Genomic DNA, 12,462 nt, shown 5'->3' with positions numbered 1-12,462 from the left:
CCCTGAGTTTGATTGTTTCCTGCCTTCTACTCCTCTTGGGTATATTTGCCTCTTTTTGTTCTAGAGTTTTCAGGTGTGCAGTCAAGCAGCTAGTGTATGCTCTCCCATGTTTCTTTTTGAAGGCACTCAGAACTTTGAGTTTTCCTCTTAGCACTGCTTTCATTGTGTCCAATAAGTTTATGTATGCTGTGCCTTCATTGTCATTAAATTCTAAAAAGTCTTTAATTTCTTTCTTTATTTCTTCCTTGACCAAGTTATCATTGAGTAGAGCCTTGTTCAATTGCCATATACATGTGGGCTTTCTGTCATTTTTGTTGCTATTGAGGACCAGCCTTAGTCTGTGGTGATCTGATAGGATGCATGGGATTATTTCTATCTTCTATCTGTTGAATCCTGTTATGTGGCCAATTTTATGGTCAATTTTGGAGAAGGTACCATGAGGTACTGAGAAGAAGGTATATTCTTCTGTTTTCCGATAAAATGTTCTATAAATATCTGTTAAATCCATTTGGTTCATTACTTATGTTAGTTTCTCTATGTCTCAGTTTAATTTCTGTTTCCATTATCTGTGCATTGCTGAGAGTGTAGAACTCTCCTACTATTATTGTGTGAGGTGCGATGTGTGCTTTGATCTTTAGTAAGCTTTCTTTTATGAATGTAGGTTTCCTTGCTTTTGGAACATAGATATTTAGGATTGAGAGTTAATCTTAGTGGATTTTTCCTTTGATGAATATGAAGTGTCTTTCCTTATCTTTTGATAACTTTTGGTTGAAAGTCGATCTTCCCTGGACCTTCTGGCTTTTATAGTCTCTGGTGAGAAGTCTGGTGTAATTCTGATAGGTCTGCCTTTATATGTTACTTTACATTTTTCCCTTACTGCTTTTAATATTCTTTCTTCTTTTTGTGCTTTGGTGTTTTGCCTATTATGTGATGGGAAGAATTTCTTTTCTGATCCAATTTATTTGGAGTTCTTTATGCTTCTTTTATGTTTATGAGCATCTCTTTCTTTAGGTTATGGAGGTTTTCTTCTATAATTTTGTTGAAGATATTTACTGGCCCCTTAAGTTGGGTGTCTTTACTCTTTTTTAATACCTATTATCTTTAGGTTTGATCTTCACATTGTGTCCTGGATTTCCTGGATGTTTTAGGCTAGGAGCTTCTTGTGTTTTACATTTTCACTGATGGTTGTGTCAATGTTTTCTACGGTATTTTCTGCCCCTGAGATTCTCTGTTCTATCTCTTGCATTTTGTTGGTGACACTTACATCTAAGACTCCTGATCTCTTCCCTAGATTTTCTATCTCCAGGGTTTTCTCCCTTTGTGCTTTCTTTATTGTTCTATTTCCATTTTTAAGTCCTGGGCAGTTTTGTTAAATTCCTTTACCTGTTAGGTTGTGTTTTCCTGTAATTGTTTAGGGGATTTTTCTGTTTCCTCTTTAAGAGCTTCTAATTGTTTACTTGTGTTGTCCTGTATTTCTTTAAGGGAGTTATTTATGTCCTCCTTAAAGTCCTCCATAGTCATCATAAAATGCGATTTTAAATCTAAATCCTGCTTTTCTGGTGTGTTTGAATATCCAGTATTTGCTTTGGTAGGAGAACTGGGCTCTGGTGATGCCAAGTAGTCTTGGTTTCTGTTGCTTAGATTCCTGTGCTTGCCTCTCACCATCAGATTGTCTCTAGTGTTAATTTGTCTTGCTGTTTCTGACTGTGGCTTGACACTCCTGTAGGCCTATGTGTTAGATCTTCTGTAGACCTGTTTTCTTTCAGCTGGATCTGCTCTCAGGTCTGTAGGCACTCCTGGTGATTGGCTTTCAGCTCTCAGTGCAGGCAGAAACTTGTAGGGTCCTGCCCCTGACTGCTCTTAGGTCCCTGTGCTCAGGGGGCACAGATGGCATATGGTGTTTCCTCTTGGGTTACGAATGTGGGCAGAAAGTAGTCTTCTCCTCTGAGTTCTCAGGAGTGTCCTTACTTCTGAGGGTCCTGCTCTCTCACCCATGGGGTTTGGGTGCATATAGCTGTGTGACTAATTCATTTCAGTTCTGGGTGCAGGTAGAAATCAGCAGGTTTCTGCTGCTGACCAATCCTATATTCCTGTATTCAGAGCATGTGCAGTTTCCTCTTGGGTCAAGGATGTGGGCAGAAGTGGGCAGAAGTGGGTAGAAGTGGGCAGAAGTGGCAGTTTGTCCTGCAGTCTCAGAATTGTCCCACCTTCTGGGAGTTCAACTTTCTCCCCTATGGGATTTGGGTTGATGGGATTTGTGTGACAGTTTCAGTTCCATTTTATGAGCTTTTGTGAGGAAAAACCTGAATAAAAACATGCACATCATAGAGAAATGGCTGGTCAGTTGAAAAACCATCACTAAGTATTCCTTTTTATGGGCTTAATATATTTCTGAATATCCATTTAAACTCTCTATCAGTATTAGAGTTTTTATAAAGCTCAGAACTAATTTCTCTTTTTTGGATAAACTTGGAATTTCAATTGCTAAATATTCACAATACATATTATCCCAGATGATACACACTCTTCTTATTCTTTGAGTTAAAGATATTAAGACTTTGTTAAGTTTTGTAAGGAAGTTGGTATAAAATGTTCCTCTTTTCAGCTTATGAAATTATACAGTTCTTCACCTATATGAAAACAGTGTTTGATTTAGAATCTACCCAATGACTTCTATTCTCCTCTCTTATTAGCTAAAGCATCCACTGCGAACCAGGTATATAGATTCTCAGCTTCACATGAGGGTGATGTGGGAAGGCCCATTAGATCTCACAGTTTCACACCTTGCTAAAAATTCAGCTGGGCCACAGCAGGAATGCAATATATAAACTAAAATCAATGTAAATGTACATATTTCAAACTCATTATTTTCTTTTTATAAGATATCCAAAGCTTTGGAAAACCAACTAATGTATGCCCTCTTGGACAAACCAACTTATATCTCTTTCCTTAAGCAAATCAACAGACTTTAAATGCTTAATCATACGGTCTATTCATTTTCCATGTGTGTGTGTGTGTGTGTGTGTGTGTGTGTGTGCACGCGCGCTTATTTTACAGAAGAAATATGGAAATCAGACTGTGGAAGTCAGTTTTTTTATTCCTTATAAGTCCTAGGAATTGAACTTAGGTTGGAAAGTTTGATGGCAAGGGCCTTTAGCTACTGAGGTCTCTCATTAGCTTATTTTATATTAAGGTAAAATGAAATTTGCATACATAATATTATCCCTACAAGTAACCCACATGATGATCTTTATACCCAATGAGATCAACTATTTGGGATTCCATGGAGGACCACTGGAAGTTCATGGCATTGGGCAGACCTTTGAAAATAATAGTTTCTCTTCATTACTGGGTTTTGGGAAGGGAAAAGCAACATGGCAAGTTTATGGTAGAAAAATTCTGAATATCAGATCGCTTAGCTCACATTAGTCTCTAAATTCACATCCAGGAATGCTCTATCTTCTGACCCAAGTGTCTCTAAGTGATATAATCTATATTTACATATCTTTCATAAACATGAATGTTGTTATTCCTGCTGAATGACCATTTGGAGAAATGTGCTAAGTTTCAACAACTAGTCTTTGCTTTCTGCTCCTCAACCAGCCTTGTCTTCTAGCAGCTTTAGTAAGCTACTAGTTGATCTAGTCCTCTTTTACCAAATAGCATGTATTTATTGAGACTGATGAATGCAGATTTTCATTTATTAGGTATTATAAACCTTGAGTTGGTTAGATTTCAGCTTTGCTGAAGTTTAAATGACTTGTGCCTATGCCATAGACATATGCAGTAGGTAAGTAGCCTGCATCTGGAAAACAGAATTAGAGATCACAAGGAACCTAACTTCAGTATTTGTGCTTAACTTCAGTATAGCACAAATTTAGTTACAAGACACAATCACTTAAAAAATTACATATTCAGTTTGGGAAGATTGCTCTGTAGGTATTGCTATACAAGCATGAGGACCTATGTTTGGATCACCAGAAGCCACCTAAGGTTAAGCGCAGTAGTAATACTGTTTGAAATAACAGCTGTCCTGTGATGAGATGGAAGGAGAGGGCATGAGACTCTCTGGAACAATATGAGCCTTTGAGTCTGACTAGAGCAACCATCAGCACAACATCCCATTTCAAACCAGCTGGAAGTCAAGAACCAATATACTATTACTTGCTGGTTTCTATAAGTTAGCCTAAGATGATAAACCTTCACACATACACAATACATGTTCTCTCTCTCTCTCTCTCTCTCTCTCTCTCTCTCTCTCTCTCTCACACACACACAAACACACACACAAACCCACACACACAAACACACACACACACACACACACACACACACACACACACACACACACCTGGTTATAAAATCCTTGATCAAATTGGACATTAAAAATTGAAAAGGCTCTAATAAAGTTTATGTCCCATTTTTTAAACAACTGAGTCTCCCATGGCCTTAATTCTTTTTCTTTAATGTTGACAAGTGTTTGGATTGAATGTCTTTAATGCAGGATCAAGACATCTAATGAACTCCATCAGTTGAAGGCATATTTGCTAAGCACACTTTTATCACTATGCCCAGTGTGAGAAAGACATTGTTCTCTTATTTGTGTGGGCTGTCTCTGACGAGGCTTGGAGTTATACATCTTTTCACATTTAACCTGCTTGTCTTAGGTTGCCAAATTCAGCTCCTAAACTCTCAAATTGAGGTATCTTCTCCTCGTATTCTTTTTTGTTTTAAAAATAATTCTGTCAGCTGATACATACTCCAGGCCTTATCTTTGCAGAAGATGTTGGAACAAAAGCACAGGGAATAATTTTCCCTATGTTTTCTTTTTTCTGAATGTGTGAAAAAAAAACAACCTTGTCTTTATAAAATAGTTATTTAAAAAGAAGAAAAAAGTATAGCAGTTGGCAGGAAACATGTCAACAATTTCTTCTTGAAAACATTTCAGTGTAAAAATAAAACTACCAGTTCTTTCTAATTTTCAGAAAGCAGTGCTCTCTATCTGAGAAGAAGACACCTTGGGTTTTCAGTACAAAATCCCCCTGAAGGCATAGGAGGCAATTTCAATTCCCTCTTCTTCATTATATCATTTGAGTTTGCCTCCAAGTATTAAAATTGTAATCACGATCTACACAAAGAATGTCAGTTGTGGGGCATCCAAGGCAAAGAAAGGTTAGTCCTGGAATTTGTCTTTGAGAAACATACTGCTTACCTTAAGAGAGTAACAATAGCAACCACCCTGCTGAAGGATTGTATTGTGGTGTAGGAGAACGAATTGTGCATAATTTCTCAAGTCTTTTGTTGGAAAAGAACTGAGTACTGATGGTCAGGAGGCAGAAGAGAGAGAGGCATGAGGAGAGAGAAGGCTTAGAGGGCACGAGGTCAGGTCGGAGCAGCCTGAGAGCTGTGTCTGTCGGTGAAAGCTAAGGGCTTGACAAAGGTGTAAGCAGCCGCAGCCTTCACGGAGGGAGGCTGAGTGAGGTGTACATCTGATAAGCACAATTATATTGCGCTGAACCTATGAGAGAACAAAGACTGAGGACACACAGGCAGAGAAAGAAGAGGCAACCTCAGGCCAGACTGATAAGACAAGGAGAACAGATGTTAAAAAAAACCGCAGGAGCCGGATGTAGATCGCTCCTGAGAGACACAGCCAGAATACAGCAAATACAGAGGCGAATGCCAGCAGCAAACCACTGAACTGAGAATAGGACCCCCGTTGAAGGAATCAGAGAAAGAACTGGAAGATCTTGAAGGGGCTCGAGACCCCATATGTACAACAATGCCAAGCAACCAGAGCTTCCAGGGACTAAGCCACTACCTAAAGACTATACATGGACTGACCCTGGACTCTGACCTCATAGGTAGCAATGAATATCCTAGTGAGAGCACCAGTGGAAGGGGAAGCCCTGGGTCCTGCTAAGACTGAACCCCCAGTGAACTAGACTGTTGGGGGGAGGGCGGCAATGGGGGGAGGATTGGGAGGGGACCACCCATAAGGAAGGGGAGGGGGGAGGGGGATGTTTGCCCGGAAACCGGGAAAGGGAATAACACTCGAAATGTATATAAGAAATACTCAAGTTAATAAAAAACAAAAACAAACAAACAAAAAAAATCAATGAAACACGAGTCTCTGAAAACAAGAGATTTATGCATCATGGTGAGAAGGGGGAAATTTGGGGAATTTAACCATGACAGTATCTACAAAATCACGAGATATGTTGTGTAAAATACATTTACGATCTGTCCCTACTGGGTCCCACAGACTGATCCTTTGCACTACAGTGAATAATACAAATCCCTTTTGTCTTAACAGCAAATAGCTATGAGTGAAGAAATCAAGGATACAATGCCTGTGAGATAATTACAGCTTGAACCCTAGAGTGGTGCCTTTATTTTACCATTTTTATTTTTATTTTTTTGACATTTTCATACATGCATGACATGCTTTCCGATTATTCTCTCTTGTTTCTCATCTATATAAACCCCTTTCTCCTCCTGAAAAGTACCATTTCATATTCATAGCTGGCTGTCTTGTTGTAAGACAGCAAGTGTGATGTGTGCATCTCCTACGACTATTGAATGAAAAATAAAAACATAGGGCAAATCCGCGATAAAATTTTATTCTAAGTTTTAATGAAACAGGACTTGGCTTGGGCTGTTCTGTTGAGAAGTCAGGGGGACTGTTTCTGCTGCTCATGCCTTGCCATTCAGTGTTTGGATGTTATTTTGCTTTTGAAAACTAAATTGAAATGTATTTGGATGGAAATACTTGGAATGGAAGAAACAAATGGAAGTCAATAGTTTTTTTTAAAAAGAATGTTTTGGCAACATAAGCAGAATCAGGTGCAATGGGAAGAGGACTTTCTAATATTAGGGATAAATAATACTCATGACCCACTTTGTCAACTACAAAAGTTGTAAAATAATCTTTCACAAAGCTTTTGTTTATAATTTTTCCATTTTTTTCCTTGAAATTGTTCTATCACAATTCACTGGGGCATGGGACTTTGATATCTTTTGCAATTTTTTTCCAATTATTTCAGTGAGCTCATTGTACTAGGACAGGATAGAATCTATGGAGGTGTCTGTGTGGGAGGGTGAGCACATCTGAGAATATATTTCCACATTATTGTGAGAAACAGAACCTACTTTCAAGTTAAACATTGATGTGAAACTTATTGAATTGTATTTGCAATTTAAAATAAGTTGACATTAGATAACTCCAGCATACTCCCTAAGAAATAAAAAGCATCTCAGTTATAAATCACGATAACTTTACAGCAATCCCTGTTCTTCTCATCTACCTGTACAAACCTGTGGGAGAGCTTTTCTGAAAATCTTGCTTTTTTTCATTTTTAAGATGAGGAAGCTTAGCTATTCTACTTTTTAAATATTGTTCTATTTTTCCCCAGTGGTAGACATCAGTCCTATTGCCTTGCACACACTAGGCGAAGACTCTCCAATTCAGCTCTGTCCCCAGCTGTAACTTCCTATTTTTATTGATGTTTTGATTGTGGATAAAAAGGATTTGCAAAGGAATAATCAGTTTCCTCTCCTCTGTAAAACTGAAGTGTTTCACGGAATGTTTTCCATCTCAGTGACTTCTTTGGGAAAAATAAATTATTCTATGTCATACAGATATCATGAAGGTCAGCTTTCGCTCTTTGTCTGTCAGAATAGAGTTTTGGGTTCAGCCATATATGAGCTGAGGATCCAAGAGAGGGGAAAGGCACCCATTAAGAGACTCTGTCCTAGGGAGGTAAGGGGAAAGGAGAAGAAAAATCAATCAGTACAATGCAAAAGTGTTTGCACCTGCTTGGAGAAGATAAGCATGGCCTTTTTTGATTAACAAAAAGGATAAATCGACACTTGGGGGACTCATAAAATTGTTTATGCAGTGAGTTTGAGGACAGCTTGGGCTATATTAGTAAAATACCGGGCACTCTGGACTACCATGTGAAACTAACTGCCACCACCCCCACCCTATCCCCGAGTGTGTGTGTGTGTGTGTGTGTGTGTGTGTGTGTGTGAGAGAGAGAGAGAGAGAGAGAGAGGGAGAGAGAGAGAGAGAGAGAGAGAGAGAGAGAGAGAGAAACTAATAAATGGCTTTAAAATATTTACTGTGTATAAAAGAATCACCAATATACCTCCAATTGTTTCTTACTCCATTGGTCCAAAATGAATGTAAATCTAACCAATCATTAACCCCAATTCCTAAACAATCTCCATTCTATAATTCCCAAAGCATATGAGTCCTTGGAGATTTATGGAAACTGGGTTAACATCAGGTTTTAGGACTCTTGCCTGCTCTAATCATCTCTTGTATTTTTTCTACTTCAGAATTAGAAGCTGGACTGCTTTCTAACATTGCTAAGAAACAGAACAAAAAAATCTTTATAATTTAATTTGAAACTCAATACTCTCTCCCTTATAAACTTTTCTACATGCAGCATCTGTACGGATCATGGCTAGATGTATTCTAATTAGCTGTCAGTAGATACCCATTGCGTTGGGTAGGCCTCTTTGGGTATTTTCACTTTTATACCATAAGTTGCAGTCTTCTGCTATATCCATAATCCTAAATCTCTGCTTGACAATACTTTAATTTGTTCAAAATAGCTATTCTATGTAGTCATCCTTAGGGTCTTAATTTCATAATCATGCTTTCCAAATTCTAAGTGGCTGGCAAATCCTTTCCCTAAGCAAAGGAAGCCACTTCCCAGAAGCAACTACAGTATAGAATACTAATACACAGGTCTGGGGTGGTAGCACAGTGGAAGAGAGATAGCTTGACATTTGTGAGTTCCTATGTTCACACCCAGCATTGTAAACTCAACTAAATAATCATTACTACTATTTATGCCCAGAGCTATGTGCCTCCTCCACCCCCACTCTGTGTATGTGTATTTGTGTGTGTGTTTATGTGTGTGTGTGCATGTGTGCTTATGTGTATCTGCATGTGTATGTATGTGTGTGTGCATGTGTATGTGTTTTGTGTGCATATGTATATGTGTGCATGTGTACATGTGTGTGCATATGTGTGTGCACATGTAAGTATGTGTGTGTGCTCATATTGTACCACATTTCAGTATTGTTCAACTGGTCATTCTACAAATAAAATACCCACAGCTATTACTAGATGTCATGACTGGTTGACAGTTTTATTTTAACATGATGTTTCTGCCAATTTTAATGGCAAATAGTAAACCCAGATGGTGTCCTGAAGAAGCCAGTAGCACTGTGGCCATTTTCTCTAGCTTCAAGCCTTCGTACACATTTGACCTGCTTGGGGGAAAAGCAGCAGTCAGTGGTGCCAGGAAAGAAATGATCGAGCTCCCACAGGGCTGTCTTCTGCCTTAATTTGTGTGTTGAGTGAAGTAGAAGCCAGGTTGATTCTTGCTTCCTGTCTCTGTATGGTCATAAACATTCACACTTGTGGCAAATGAACAAACAAACAAACAAACAAACAACAACAACAACAAAAGTGAGGACATCAGGTTGACCAACAGCTTTAAAATAGCACACAGTGCCTCAGAGATGTTGTAAGTAAAACAGTATAAAAGATTTTATTTTTCAAAAGTATCCTCCTAAGAGCTCACCTAACCACGATCTTCATTCTCCTTTCTATCCACCTGATTTCCCTTTCTGAATCTAAACCAATTAAAGAGCTTGACAATGTAAAAGTTAAGAGTGGGACACATATTTTTAAATGTCTATGGAGCATGAAGAAGATAGGATGTTTGTTCTTCAAACTGTATCTCAAGTTACTCATTATGCTGTCGTGTATAATTTTTCGAGTCTAGAACAGCATTGCCAAGAAATATTTTTGTGTATTTGGCAGTCTTTCATTCCAGGGAATACCCTAATCTGAAAGCTGTGGTTAGAAGAGTGGGACTCCCAGTATTCAGGTGTTCTGTGTATTTCAGAATGCTTGCATTAATGAATGGGTCACAAAGAACCCTAGGTCTGATTCACGAAATCCTGTGCACTCTGTGTAAACTTTAGCTGGTACTTGTTAAAATTCACCTCAATGACTGTTTTCATTAAACTGCTTCTATTAGTTTGAGGTCTCACCTTCTCTCTTCCACACTGCCTATTTAGATAGCAGTAGGGAGCACTGAGACCTGAGGCAAGCATGGTAGAAGGGCCTATAAAACCCACAGTGTTTCCTGTTACTTTGCTTATTTGAATGCTGAGAAAGCAAACCAGCATGTTCTTTGCAATTTTGGTAGAAATGATCATCTACAGCATGACTGTTGAAGCATCATTTACTGTGATCTCTTATGTAGAGCACAAACGAAGTGATTGGGTTTAAGTTTATGACAAATTCTGGTTCTCCTTAAGTGATTAGACCCAGAGTTCGCAATCAGCGTTTGAGAGATGTGGAGATAGTTCAGCTTAAAATGCTCTGGACCTGAGTTCAATTCATAAAACTTATGTGAAAATTTGGGCGGATGTGAGAGCTTGTATTAATGGCACCTGTGCTGGGGAGACAGGTAGATTGAGGCTCTCTAGGCAGTCAACTATTTAGTGAGCTCCAAGTGCATGGAATAACTCTGGCTTACAAAATAAGATGAATGGCCCTTGCAGAACAGCATTTAAAGTTAACCTTTAACCTCCACGTGGATCCACATGAAGGATACACACCTCTGACACACTCACACATAAAATACAGTAATTTGACAACCACCTTTGGTACAAGCAGCAATCCCTGTTCTTCAAAAAAAAAACAAAAAAACAAAACTTGTATTATAAAGTTTTCATTGGAGAAAGGTATGCTTTGCGCTGATTGAATGAAAGACTAGCCAGAAGACTAATAAACGTCGTTATAGTTGAGAGAACTGAAAGCCTGTAGCCTGTTTTGGAGTCGTTTGGACTACTTGAGAAGGACCTTCTGGAGGACATCCATACTTGGGACTGTTGAAACTCTCCTGCAGACACACCGCATGTATCCTCCTTGTTATCAGTTGTGATTCACTCCGAACAGAACAATAGCAATTTTTGGTTTCATCACATAACGAAAGAACAACATTGGCACTTTTTTTTTTTTTTTTTTTTAAACTGGCACTCAGTGCCAGAGCCCTTAGGGAAAGCTAGGCTGCGTGGACTGTGAAATTCCCTCTGCCACCAGGGGGAGCTCTCGCCCAATTGTTTTTCACTCTGTGGCTCATCAATTTGAAAGCCATCCTGGGAATCAAAGAAGCAGCAGTCTTCTGCAGAACTTAGGAAAGCTGGTTTGCCACTCTGTGTGTGGCTGGGTGTGTCGCCGACCTTATACTATTTTTAAGGTGATGAGGGACTGAGCAAAAAATAGTAAAATTTGAGTGGGAATGATATTATCAACAAAAGATAGGGTAATATTGTCTCCTGGGATTTACTGGTTTAAAAAGCTTCCTGAATCTCAAATTTGAATATAAGGTAAACAAAGGAAGGAAGATGCATGCAGCATGGAATTTTCCATAACTAAGGCTCTCTAGACAGCTCGTACCCAGTTTTAATCTTTCAATCCACTCCACTGCTAGTAGCTTTAGAAAGTTTCTGACCTAAAGTCTGCACAAATGTCAGAATCCAATTTTTACTGTTTCGAATGTTGCCTTAGTTATGATTGTTAATATGATCTAAAAGGAAATCAGCAAGTATATATTTTGATTTTTCTGCACGCTCGTAATTCAGATTATCGATGGAGCCACAGCCATCTGCATTGGGTTGGAGTCAATATCCGAAGTCTTTTTTCTTTCCAGAAGTCACCCCGTGATAGGAGCATGAACAGCCTGGGAGAGAATGCATAGGTTTCAGTGGGGTGTAGGTGGGGCAATTTATAAGTCCTCAACCTACTCTTGAATACAAAGGTTCTCCCATGGTAAGCTATGTTTAATAAACAATTGGAAAGGAGTGGGTGAGGCTGGAGCCAAAAACGAACAAAATAATCAGACCTACCTTACAGACAAAACCCACTGGAATATATAGAATTTAATGAGAGTTGCCCCTTCATGGACCTAATTCCTTCCTCATATTCTAGCTCAGTTTTAGCAAAGAGAGATAGGGGGTTCTGTAAAGGAATGAAAAGGGAAGGGAAGATGAAGGTTCTGGTTTAATGTACCCCACTGTCATGCTCATTCCAACAGTGGTGGCCTCTCCAAATAACCCCTCACAGGGACCCATAGTGAGTATAAAGAAAATATTAGAAAAGCAATGAGGAAGAAAGAAACTAGACATTTTGGTGCTCCCTCCTGACTCATCTGGACTACAGCTAGTAGCTGATTAAATGGCAGCAGCTGCTGGGGGACTATCACTAAAAATACACCAGGATATGAAAGATGATGTTATCTAGACCTAAGTTATTTTAGATGTTGTGGACTTCACGATGCTGTATGAACAAAGAGAATGGAAATTCAGAGAATGAGCCGAGAGAAACTGAATTACAACAAGAAAGACAAGAATTTGAAGTATTGAAATATT

General features: G+C 38.9%; 1 long non-coding RNA gene across 2 annotated transcripts in view; it reads right to left on the bottom strand.

Moving 5' to 3' along the window:
- Positions 1–1,318: 1,318 nt before the first annotated feature.
- Positions 1,319–12,462, bottom strand: part of LOC120097576 (uncharacterized) — an 82,470-nt gene continuing 71,326 nt past the window's right edge. The window contains exon 3 of one of the 2 annotated variants that reach the window (XR_005495141.2): positions 1,319–2,303. This is a non-coding gene — a long non-coding RNA (uncharacterized LOC120097576). Of the gene's footprint in view, positions 2,304–7,723; positions 11,775–12,462 lie in introns of those variants that run through there. The other variant, XR_005495140.2, reaches the window with a different exon arrangement.

Source organism: Rattus norvegicus, chromosome 16 (assembly GCF_036323735.1).
Source record: "Rattus norvegicus strain BN/NHsdMcwi chromosome 16, GRCr8, whole genome shotgun sequence".
Classification (NCBI taxonomy): Eukaryota; Metazoa; Chordata; class Mammalia; order Rodentia; family Muridae; genus Rattus; species Rattus norvegicus.
Note: the sequence above shows the minus strand (reverse complement) of the source record. Positions and strands in the feature narration are given on the sequence as shown.